A 12,932-nucleotide genomic window follows, 5' to 3' on the forward strand; every position below is an offset into this window, starting at 1 on the left:
TGACTCAGCCAATAAAAGAGAATGAAATCTTATGACAACATGAATGGACCTAAAGGGTATTATGCTGAGATATGTCATACAGAGAGAGATAACTTATGATGTCACTTCTATGTAGAATACAAAACAAAAGAACAAGCACAACAAAACAGAAATGGACTCACAGATCCCAAGACCATGCTGGTGGTTGCCAGAGGGGAGGTGGCTGGGGGCATGAGCGCAGTATGTGAGAAAGATTAAGGGGTACCAACTTCCAGTTATAAAACAAATGTCATGGGGATGTAACATACAGCATAGGGAATAGAGTCCATGATACTGTAACAACATTGTATGGTGACATGTAACTGGACTTATCTTGGTGATCATTTTGTGATGTATAAAACTATCAAATCACTATGTGTTATACCAGAAAACTAATATAATATTGCCCATCAATTATACGTCAATTTCAAAAAAAAAGAAGACATATTATCTTAAAAAAGATTGTAGTGAGATAAAAAGCAGATGTCAGATGAAACTCTGAAATGATGCGGGTTGAAAGGACAATGTCCGCTGAAGTTCCACTCTCAAGTGGCCCAGACAAATTGAGGACTAGGTTTCCCTGGTGGCTCAGTGGTTAAGAGTCCACCTGCCGATGCAGGGGACGCGGGTTCGTGCCCTGGTCCGGGAAGATCCCACATGCCGCGGAGCGGCTGGGCCCGTGAGCCATGGCCGCTGAGCCTGCGTGTCTGGAGCCTGTGCTCCACAACGGGAGAGGCCACAACAGTGAGAGGCCCGCGTACAGAAAAAAAAAAAAAATTGAGGACTGAAGACGAGCAGCCATGTGATACTACTCGAATGTTTGTTCCTTTGTTTAAATAGACTTTATTTTTTTAAAGAAGTTTTGAGTTCACGGCAGAATTGGGCAGAGTACAGAGAGGTCCCACATATGCCCTGCTCTGCTGTTGCTGCTCCCCCTGTCCCCATCCCCACAGGTGCTCAGAGCCCCCCGCTCCCTGACTATCCGACGACATTGTGTGTGGCAGTCACTATCAATGAATCTCCATGGACACCTTCACCGGGGTCCAGAGTTTATATTAGGATTCACTCCTGGTGTGGTACATTCTATGGGTTTTGACAAATGTATTTCACCATGAATGAATGTATCGCACTGAATAGCTTCACCGCCTTAAAAAGCCTCTGTGCTCGACCTATTTATCAGCCCTCACCCCTCAACCCCGCCACAAACCCCTGGCGCTGCAATGGTCTTCTCACCCTTTCCATGGTTTGCCTTTTCCCAAATATCATATGTAGTTGGTACCCTAAGGTATGCCAGCTTTCCAGATTGGCTTCTTTCAGTGAGTAATATGCATTTCAGGTGCCCCATCTGTCTCTCCATGGCTCCATATCTCTCTCTTGTCTTTTCAGTGCTGAAGAACATTCTGTTGCATGGACGTAGCCCAGTCTATGTGTCCATTCACCTCCTAAAGGACATCTTGGTTGCTTCCAAGTTCTGGCAGTTCTGAATAAAGCTGCCCTAAACATCCTGGTGCAGGTTTCTGAGTAGATGTAAGCAATCGACTCATTTGGGTCCACTGATACCAAAAATTCTGAGGGCTGGATCATAGGGTAAGAATGTGTTTCATGGGCTTCCCTGGTGGCGCAGTGGTTGCGAATCTGCCTGCCAACGCAGGGGACATGGGTTCGAGCGCTGGTCCGGGAAGATTCCACATGCTGCAGAGCAACTAAGCCCGTGCGCCACAACTACAGAGCCTGCGCTCTAGAGCCTGTGAGCCACAGCTGCTGAGCCCGTGTGCCACAACTACTGAGGCCCACACGCCTACAGCCCGTGCTCCGCAACGAGAAGCCACCGCAGTGAGAGGCCCGCGCACCGCAGCGAAGAGTAGCCCCCGCTCGCCGCAACTAGAGAAAAGCCCGCGCGCAGCAGCGAAGACTCAACACAGCCAAAAATAAATAATACATTTAAAAAATAAAATAAAAAAAAAGAATGTGTTTCATTCTCACAGTTTCTGAAGATGGTAGCTGAGAGCATGTCAGCACACTGAAGAATCAAGCCAAGGAAGGAGGTAGAATTCAAAGATGCTGACAAGAAAAATGTCACCGAGACAAAACAATACCTCCACCCTCTTAGAGCTGACAGCTGGTCCTGAGAATTAAATGGAGACAGATTCACAGGAGAGAAGCATACACATTTATTTCCCATAAGATTTACAAGACACAGGGTGCTCCACTACAGAAATGAAGAAAGACCCAGAGAAGTGGCAAAACCTAAATGCTTTTCTATTGCGTTGAACAAAGAGAGGCGATTGTGGAAAAGGAAGTACACTGTGTGGGGAAGTGAAGGAGTATGAGAATTATGTTTAACAAACTCCATTTGTACAGAATTCTCTCATTCTCCACTTTCTTCCCTTGACGGTAACAATGTCACTCTCCTTCCAGCAGAGGGAGGACGTCTTCCATGGCGGCAGGAGTGGGGGTTGTGGGGGAGGATATGTTCTCTCCTGCTTCGGGGAAGAAAGAGCAGAAAGGTCCTCGCGCCCTTCTTTGCACCTATTGGGTTGGCCCAAAAGTTCGTTCGGGTTTTTCTGTAACATCCATATTTTGGGAAATTTGATCATTTGTTTTTGCTGTTGTTGGTTTTTTTTTTAAGCGTCCATAGCTCAAAACAATATTCTGGTTTCCTTTACATCTAAGTCCTTTATCTGGGATTTGGCTTCTGACAGGAGGAGGGACACATCTTCCTGACCTGATGGGGCCGGGCAGGCAGGGAAGGATAAGATGGGTGCGGGCCCATGCCTGTTCTTTTCTCATGTGTTGGGAAGACGATTCTGCTGTTGCCAGATAGGACCTAATTTCTCCATGAACGATCTGGCAAGATATCAGATGAAAAGAGGAAGAGCAAAGGTCAAGAGAAGACTGCTGATAGATGCTGGGGTCTTCTGAGCAATGATTTCCTCAAAGGCACATGCACATCCCTGGTCTCTTCTTCTCAGTGGAGTTCTCACCCCTATTCAGCAGGTCTCTTGGGGGTTAATGGGATGGGGGTGTCCACAGCAGGAGCGGGAGTCCATGACTGGATGGTGGTGTCCACAGCAGGACTGGAGGGTCCATGGTGGGCTGGAGGCCATGCGGCAGGCATGAGTGCCTGTCCACACATCATGGTCGTAGGCCCGCACATAGTGCACCTATTGATGTGGTAGAAAGTGCAGTGGTCCAGGGGCCAGTCTAGCCTATTGAGGGTGCCCAGCCCCAAGCAGGTGTATGACCACTGAGCGGTAAGCACAGAGCATATACAGGGTGCCCTGGCCGTGCTCCCACACTCCCAGGGAGGATAGCTCGGCATGGTCCCTGGAAAGACTGGGAGGTCAGCCAGCAGCATTTCCCCCCATCAAGTGCATGAAACAAAAGATGCCTCTGTGCAGAAAGACAGAACATCGCTAACCTGACTGCTGTCCTGAGGAAGGTCAGTAGGCATGGATGGCCCTTGGTCAGCGTCTGGGAATTGGGCTGCGGTATGGGTTGAATGGGCCCCCTCCAAAAGTTATGTCCACATCCTGGCCCCCCAGAACCTGGGAATGGGACCTTGTTTGGAAATAGGATCTAAAGACGCTATTTACGGATCTGGAGATGAGTTTATCCCGGATGAGCGTGGCCCTGAATCCAGTGACAGGTGTCCTTAGAAGAGACAGAAGAGGACAGACACAGGACAAGCCTCGTGAAGATGGAGACGGATGTGGCCACGAGCCCAGGGACGCCTGGAACCTCCAAAGGCTGGAAAAGCCAGGAAGCCTCCTCCCCTGGGGCCTCGGGAGGGAGCTCAGCCCTGAGCCGCCTTGATCTCAGACTTCTGGTCTCCAGAACAGAGAGGATCGGTTTTTGCTGTTCTGAGGCTCCATTTGTGGTCATTTGTCATGGCCGCCCCAGGAAGCTACCACAGCTGGGGAACGGCTCCCTGCTTTTATCTAAACCTCCCTCCCGTTAGGGGCGGCCCCTGCACCTACGCCGTTTGCACAAACCATGTGTTTCATGCTGAACACTGGCTCCCCTTCTGGGCACTGGCATTTTGGAGGCTGAGGGCAGACGATGCCAGGTGACCAGCCCCAGCTGGGGGCCAAGTCCCTAATGAGCTTCCCTGGGGGAAAATGTCATGGTTTTACCCTTCCTCACTGGGGGAAGAGATACTCTCAAGACCCTCGAGTGAAGGAGGGGGCATGAGGAAGCCAGCACAGGGATCCCGCCATGCACCCCTACTGTGTGCTGTGACCCATCTTAGCCTTGAGCATACGAGCCTCCCAGCAAGTCCCCGAAAGTGAAGGTGGCCCCGCAGACCTCACTCCTTCCCTCCACGTCTAGTAGGTGGAAGAACCACTTCCTGCCATTCTGGGGGCGGTTCTAGGGTTTTGCGGGCTGAGCCCCTGTCTATGCCCCGCTTCCCCAACAACAGCCACCAGAACAAGCTGTTTGCCCTGTTGTCTGAATGCCCCTCCGCCAATATTCTCAGGAAAGAATTCAGGGGCGTTCACAGCAGTATCTGCAGGCAGCTCTGCACCTGCACCCACGTTCGCATCTTCTCTGTAAACACACTGAGAGCCTTCCCTGACCTCGTGCGTACCCCCTGCTGACCGCCACCGCCTGCCAGCCACAGGCCCCGACCTCAGGTGCCACACCGACTGCCTCCCCATCTGTAAGGGGATAGTAGCCTCTGCCAGTGGGGTGAGCGGAGGGCACACCTACAGCCACAGCACTGGCTCCGTGGATGGCACGGCCCCTCGTGGGCCTGGACCATTTGCTCTCCCCCCTGCCCCCCGCCTGACACACAGTCACGACATGGTGACACTGGCTGCACGGCGTCCAGGCAGGAGGGGGTCCAGAGGCAGCACCTGGAACCACATCAGATGTGCCTTTCCATGTGCCGTGGACACACAGGGTGTTAGGACTTTGTGTCTAGAAAATAATCCGAGCCCACTAGAAGCTGATCTGTGTATGTGGACTTGAAATCCACAGGCAGGGGTTCTCTCTGGACACTGGCTTGGAAGCTTCTGCACGGGTGCTGGCCACACCAGTGCCTCCTGCCGGAGCCCTCCAGACCTCCTCCCTGGCGGGCACGGCAGAACCCACACCCCACAGGCTCCCTGACAACAGCCGGAGGCGCCAACACTGGCAAGGCCTGGTGGTCACTCCACCAGCACCGCTCAGCCCCTCCTCCCCAGTGACCAGGACAAGGAAGGCCGGGGAGTCCAAGGCCCAGCACGGGTGAAGCTCGACCCACCGCCTCCACGGGACCCCCAGCCCTGCTTACTCAGGCCCACCAGCTGCACCTCCTGGTGTCCGAGTCCCCCTGCACTGACCCACATTCCTGGTGTGGACATCCACGTACACAAGCTGCCCCATGTCCTCTTCCCACACAGGATACCCCTCCATCCCTGCTTCTCCCTGACGACAGCCTGCACCTCACATGTCCTGGGAAGGAAGGAGGCCAGCCTGTCCCACCTGCCTCCGAGGGTCCCAGACGCAGGGCTCAGGGGCTGCTGGGCCTTGGAGTCCAGACACTTCCAGAGGTGGGATGAACCTGCCACTGCCCGCTGAAGCTTCCCCGTCCATGATTCAGGAGACAGGAGGACCCACCAAACCGGGCCCGTCCCCAGGCTCTACTGCAAATCTGCTTAGATCCGCTCTCCTGATCCTGAAGACAGACCTGTGGGAAACGGGACCTGCGATTCCCCTAAAGACGATGTTCTGTGCAATTTCCACAAGACCCCTTTCTACTCTGTTCTGGGCAACTTACTAGTCAATCCATGCTGCCATCACCTTTTGAACAGACTGAGAAGCTGAGGCTCCGAGAAGCCAAGTTACCCGCCCAGAAGCACAGACATGGGGCCACAGAGTGGGCTCTGCACCCGCCGCCCGCCCAGGGGGACTGCCTGTTCCCGGCAGGCTCCACGTCCCCCCCTGAGGGGAAGAGCTCACGGAGCCTCCTCTTAGGGGATCAGCTTTGCAAAACCTCTCCTTCAGCAGGATTCATGTTACAAAACTTTCTTTTAACAGGATTTGTCTTCCAATCCTGTTTTGGGAGTCACCTGGGAGGCTTGTCTCCCTGAGCGGGGTCAGTCTCATGTCACCAGGGCAGCTTTCTTGGGTCACACTCACCACTGCTCGTCCACTCCCAACGCAGACCCAGAAAGGCCCCCTGGGCCCCGAGCCCCATGGCTCTGCGTGGGCGCCCACTCCCCTCCTGCCTGTTCCGTCCCTCTGGTGTCCCCGACAGGGTCACCAGGAATTCCCACCTGCCTGGGGCAGGCTGTACCCTCTGTCCCAGGCGGGGGGGTGCCTCCGTGGTGTCAGGTGGAAGAAACAAGAGGTACCCGTGGGGCCTCCCTCACGCAGCACAGCAGCCAGCACCCACCTACTGACCTCGTTGCTCTAGACGGGCCCGGGCAGAGGTTCAGACACCAGCAGCCTCTCCTGGCTCTCATCTCATCCCAGCAGTGTCCATGGTGTCCACGGGGGAGTCGCTAAGCAACTCCGTGCCGGCTGCAAAGAGAGGACGCTAGCTCACACGCCCCTCCCAGGGCACAGGAGGCTCTCTCCGGCAGGCACCTCCCAGGATATGGAGCTCACCTGGGCAAGTACCCAGCAGCCTGCGGGGCTCACGTGGGCAGGCACATTCAAGAGCATGGGATTCACCTGGGCAGCCCCCTCCCAGGGCACAGGGCCCACCTGTGCAGGCACCTCCCAGGATATGGAGCTCACCTGGGCAGGCACCCAGCAGCCCACAGGGCCCACCTGGGCAGGCACCCCCGCAGGGCTGGGCACACAGGAACTGCGCCCATAGCCCTCAAAGCAAAGCACCCCAGCCCCACCTGTCCGTCAGAGCTGACCCTGAGCAGCTCAGAGAAGGGCCTGAACTAACACACAGCAGCTCCTGGACATGTCTGCGACCCTGGGCTTCACTCTGTGCAGCCTCCTTCCACTGGCTCTTCCAGAGGCTTCCACTGCACCCAGGCACCAGGCCTCTGTCTCCGCCCACCAGCCCTCCTCTCCCTGACACCTAGATCCCTCTTGTGAGGAGAGGGTCTTCTTGCAGTTGCCTCCCACTCATGGGTCAGTTAAAAGGATTAGAAAACAAGCCGAAGTCACAGCCCCATGTCCATCCTGACCCTCAGGACCTCACACCTGTTCCTTGGACCTGGCTGGTGCAGCAAGGCCCATTTTCTGCAACTGTGAGCCCCTGATGGGCAAGGATTGGCTGATCTGGGCAGCCTGACTCAGCCAGCCAGCCCTTCCCAGGTGTGCCTGGATCAAGGTCTGGAAACACCCTCCCAGGCAGCAAGAGCGCTTGCAGTTGCTCCTCAGGCCACGCTCCCTGCCCTGTCAGCGGCTGCGGGGCTGGGCTGGTGGTTGGGAGTGAGGGGCCATGCCGTGTGGATGGCCCAGTCTGAATGGGCCTCTGACGGACCTTTTGCAGGAGTTGCCAGGCTGCCACCCGTTAAAGAGGATGTGTTACCTGTACCTGCTGTTGTAAGTTCTCCCCAGGCAGTGGGGTCCAGGAGCGGAGGGGTAGCTCAGGTAGGTAAATGGAAACTTCCAGAAGAGCACCCAGACCAGGACCACCCGACCATCCCATGTGGCCTGCAACTCAGCATGCGTGCTGTCACTGTCATGGCTCCAAGCACTTTCCTCCATCCTCATCCAGGATGACTTCATCTCAGATCCTTCACTCATTCCACAAAGACCCATTTTTCAGAAAATGTCCCTGGGCTTCCCTGGTGGCGCAGTGGTTGAGAGTCCGCCTGCCGATGTAGGGGACACGGGTTCGTGCCCCAGTCAGGGAAGATCCCACATGCCGTGGAGCGGCTGGGCCCGTGAGCCATGGCCGCTGAGCCTGCGCATCTGGAGCCTGTGCTCCGCAACGGGAGAGGCCACAACAGTGAGAGGCCCGTGTACCGCAAAGAAAAAAAAAAAGAAAATGTCCCTTTGTACATTCTAGGGGACACATCTTTTGGGGCCACCATTCAACCATGTTTGTATAAAATACCCGTCGAATTTTAGGAGATGGCTGAGGTCCCATATAGACTGGCACTGGCAGCAGCCATGTGAGTGGGGGTCTGGGGAGAATGAGGACCCTGGAAATAAGATGGGGTGGGTCAAGCCCTCTGTGGGAGGAGCAGCCAGGCTACTTCCCAGCTTACCTTTTGTATTTTCACTTAGATTGTGGGGCAGTGTCGGCCTTGCCTCTGGGTTTTGCTTTTAAGAAGTCAGATTATCAGTCTTTCTGTGTGGCTTCTCAATTCATGACATATTTAGAAAGGTATTCCCTATTCTGATAATATAAAAATTATTATCCCTCAAGTTCTTCTACAACTGTTTTTTGGTTTCGCATCTTTGGCCCAGCTGGTGTGTGTGTGTGTGTGTGTGTGTGTGTGTGTGTGTGTGTATCAGGTGTGAGATAGGAGGCTTTTTTCCTAGATGACCACCCAATTTTCTCAATACCAGTCGATGAAAGATCCCTCTTTTCCCAGCTATCTGCAATATTAATCTTCTACTAATCACGTAGGTTTTGGGGTCTATTCTGGCATTTTAATTTTTTTTGTTGTTAATCTGTCTGAGAATCCATGTGTCAATGCCATTCACACCTGTGAGATCTTTGAATCAGGAGGCAACTAAGAAGTCATAGGCTAGTTGGCAGTGTTTTTCTTAGCGGCACACGAACCAGTGATGCACCTTATAATACACAGTGTCCTAGATTCAACAAAATGGTAATAATTGTGGCTTTAAAATATTGTTTACCTCCTGGTAGGCCTTATCACACCTCATTGCTCAGTGGAAGCACGGAGTCCTAACCACTGGACCGCAGGGAATTCCCTGAATGGGTTTTTAATTAGGATTTCATTAGATGATAGACTAATGAGAAGTGACATTTATATGACATTAAATCTTACCTTTAAGAACATTGTGTGTCTTCACAATGATCCAAGTACTTGTATGTGTGTATATCGCTCAAGAGAATGTTGAAGTTTCTTTTATTTTCATTCTGTAAATATTGGGCGTCTACATTGGAGATACATCATAAACACAGCAGACCAAAGTCTCCTGCCCTCAGATTTTTGCACACCCTGAGATCAGATATTCTACTGTGTCATCTTCCAGTTTATCTTGCCTTTCACATTTAGATCCACAATTCACTTGCAATTGATTTTTGTTTGCTTTCATTCCATCTAGATTGTCAGCTGATGAAGCACCATTTACTGAAAATCTACTTCGCTGTTCACCAGTAGTAATCCTGTAATAAAGCAAGTGCTCATATATGAGTAGGTCTAGATATATTTCAAAGATAGAATCAGCTTTATTTTTCTTCAATTCACATCTGGAGTTTGTGAAAAAGGAAGGAGCCAAGAATGATGCCATTGTTTGGGCCTGAGAAACAGAGGAGGGGTCAACTATGGGGGAAGGAATCTGGAGGAACAGAGTGGAAGCAGAAAGTCATGGCTTTGGACATAGCTGAGGTGGAGGCATCTCTTAGACGTCACAGTGAAAATGTAGGGTAGGCAGGTAGAGATAAAAGTATCAAATTACATCTCTGAGAACCATTACCTTTACAAAATTAAAATCTTAATTTTTTTTGCTTTCAACTTTTGCTGAAATTAAAAATTGTTTCTTTTTAGTTCTTTGATAATCGGTCATTTTAACCATTTTAAGTGTATATTTCAGGGGCATTAATTACATTCACAATGTTCTGCAACCATCACTATTTCCAAAACTTTGTCATCACGCCAAACAAAACTCTGTACCCATTATGCAATCACTCCAGTTCCCTCCTCCTAGCCCCTTGCAACCACTAATCTTTCTGTCTCTAAGCATTCTCCTTTCCTAGATATTTGTCCTTTTGTATCCAACTTCTTTCATTGAGCATGTTTGGTTTTTTGGTTTTTTTTTTTGTTTGTTTTTTGCGGTACACTGGCCTCTCACTGTTGTGGCCTCTCCCGTTGCGGAGCACAGGCTCCAGACGCGCAGGCTCAGCAGCCATGGCTCACAGGCCCAGCCGCTCCGCGGCATGTGGGATCTTCCCAGACCGGGGCACGAACCCGTGTCCCCTGCATCGGCAGGCGGACTCTCAACCACTGCGCCACCTGGGAAGCCCCACTGAGCATGTTTTTAAAGCTTATGCATGTTACAGCATGTATCGTAACTTCATTACTTTTTATGGCTGAATGATATTCCATTATAAGTACAGTTGACCTTTGAACAATACAGGGGTGAGAAGCACTGACCCTCCATGCCAAAAATCTGTGTAAAGTTTACAGTCAGCCTTCTGCATCCTTGGTTTCACATCCATGAATTTAACAACCACAGACCATGTAGTAGTATGTATTTATTGAAAAAAATCTAAGTATAAGTGGACCCATGCAGTTCAAACCCATGTTGTTCAAGGGTCAACTGTATATAACACATTTCGTTTATCCATTCAGCTACTGATAAACACTTGGCTTGTTTCTACCTTTTCGCTGTTGTGAATAATGCTGCTATGACATTTATGTATCAGTACAAGTATCTGTTTGAATCCCTGTTTGCCGTTCTTTTAGGTATAGACCTAGGAGTAGAATTGCCAGGTCATATGGTAATTTTAACGTTTTGAGGAACCACCAAACTTTTCCACAGTGGCTGCATCATGTTACATTCTCACCAGCAAGGTACAGGGTTCCAGTATCTCCACATTCTCCCCAACACTTGTTAATTCTCTCTAATCTTGTTATTTTCTGTTGTTGCTGCTTTTTAAATTATAGTTATCTTAGATGTGGGGTGGTTTCTCATTGTGGTTTTGATTTGTATTTCTCTAATGACTAATGATGTTAAGTGACTTTTTATGAGCTTAGTATAACATGCAATAAGACTTAATTTAAGGGTATAGCTTTATGACTTCTGAAAAATATATACACCCATGTAACAACCACCACAATCAAGATACAGAATATTTTCATCACCCAGAATATTCCCTTGTCCCATTCCCAACCATTTCCATCAGCACCAGGCAACCAATGGTCTGCTTGTCTCCAGAGATTAGATCTACATGCACTCCTATGTTCATAGTAGCACTATTTACAGTAGTCAAGACATGGAAGCAACCTAAATGTCCATCAACAGATAAATGGATAAAGAAGATGTGTGTGTGTATGTATGTGTGTGTATAAATTTATATAACAATAGAATATATTGTCTATATATATGTAGAAGTTTATATATATATATATATAAACAATAGAATACTACTCAGCTATAAAAAAGAACGAAATAATGCCATTTGCAGCAAAATGGATGGACCTAGAGGTTATTATACTAAGTGAAGTAAGCCAGACAGAGAAACACAAATATCATATGATATTGTTTATATGTGGAATCTAAAAAAAAAAAAAAAGATACAAATGAACTTATCTACAAAAAAGAAACAGACTCACAGACATAGAAAACAAACTTATGATTACTAGAGGGGAAAGGGGGAGGAAGGATAAATTAGGAGTTTGAGATTAGCAGATATAAACTAACATACATAAAAATAGACAAACAAGGTCTTACTATATAGCACAGGGAACTATATTCAGTACTTGTAGTAAACCATGGTGAAAAAGAATATGAAAAATATATATATTACTTAAAAGGATATATAAAAAAGAATTCTAAAAAGAAAATATAAATAACTGAATTGCTTTGATGTACACCAGAAACAAAACATTACTTTACTTTAGTTAATCAACTATACTTTAGTTAAAAAAAAGAAATGCTGATACATGATCTATCGATGAACCTTGAAGACCTTATGCTAAGTGAAATACGCCAGACACAAAAGGAAAATTATTGAATGATTCTACTTATATGAGGTACCTAGAAAAGAGACAGAAAATAGTATAGGGGTTACTGGGGAGAGGAGGGAGGGGGATGGGGAGTTATTGTTTAATGGGTACAGAATTTCAGTTTGAGATGATGAAAAAGTTCTGGAGGTGGACAGTGGTGATGGTTGCAGAACAACGTGTATGTACTTAATGCCACTGAACCGTACACCTGAAATGGTGTAGACATGTACTCAGATCAGTGCTGCTCAGAGTGAAAAGAATGAACATGTCAGAGGCAAAGCCTCGGAGGTTCAGAGACAGCAACGATCCCCCAGGCAGAGGCAGTCAGGGCAGCAGGCCTTTGGAACTTAAAACACCTAAGAATGGGGAGGCGGGCAGGGGTGGGGTGAGGGGGGTGAGTGCATTTTAAGGAGAGAGAAGAGTGAAACAAAAGCAGAGAGGAGAGGAAAGAGCCTTGCATAGTTGCTGCCCAAGAGGAAGGTGGCAGGTCTAGCGCAGGCCTTCTCCGAGCACTTTTCGGCTGGGGTTACGGGCTAGAATTGTTTCCACCACTGCAGGGTCCATTGTCGGGCTAGTGGTGTTTGTCTCATCACAATACAAATAATTTTCAAAAGGTGCTAAACATCACCTCTTCTCACTCAGAAGGACAAGGAAGCTGCTCAGAACATTTTTTTTTAAGTCATTCTTCACTCAACACTTGCTTTTGGTGAGAATCTGCTGATTAACCCTGTCCTCCTCCCCAGGGCCATTTATCTTCTACTACTTATCTGACCTTGTCAAGCTTTGGTTCCCCCACTAAAGGAATTTCAAACATAAGACGGCAGCTGGACAGAGATTTTGTTGGATGGAGAGCCTTCCAGAAGTGCTTGGCCTTGAAAATCTTTATCTACAGATAACAAACTTGGCTGAGTGAGATGCTTTTGGAGGAAGTCACTTTAACAGCTGTACACTTAACGCCATTCCCTGGGCAAATCCCAGCCTGGGGGCCCCACGCTCCCTCCCCGTGGCAAGCAGTTACAGTCAGCATGGACTACAGCTTAAAAGGTGTCTGCCATGTCCTGAAAGCCGTTCTTGGGCGGGGGGGGGGGGGGG

At 49.4% G+C, this 12,932-nt stretch overlaps 1 long non-coding RNA gene across 2 annotated transcripts; it reads right to left on the bottom strand.

Annotated features, from left to right (window-relative positions):
- Window positions 1–1,908: 1,908 nt before the first annotated feature.
- On the bottom strand, window positions 1,909–7,827 carry LOC113632801 (uncharacterized). Of its 2 annotated transcripts, none has more exons than XR_003437961.1 (3): window positions 7,508–7,827; window positions 6,409–6,528; window positions 1,909–3,182 (listed from the first exon to the last, which is right to left on the bottom strand). It is a non-coding gene; the product is annotated as an uncharacterized LOC113632801 (long non-coding RNA). The 2 variants fall into 2 exon arrangements; XR_003437962.1 differs by having other exon boundaries at window positions 3,440–6,528.
- Between the last annotated feature and the right edge of the window lie 5,105 nt (window positions 7,828–12,932).

This window comes from Aethalodelphis obliquidens, unplaced genomic scaffold (genome assembly GCF_003676395.1).
Source record: "Aethalodelphis obliquidens isolate GAN/ISIS:26980383/991018 unplaced genomic scaffold, ASM367639v1 scaffold38, whole genome shotgun sequence".
In the NCBI taxonomy this organism is placed as follows: domain Eukaryota; kingdom Metazoa; phylum Chordata; class Mammalia; order Artiodactyla; family Delphinidae; genus Aethalodelphis; species Aethalodelphis obliquidens.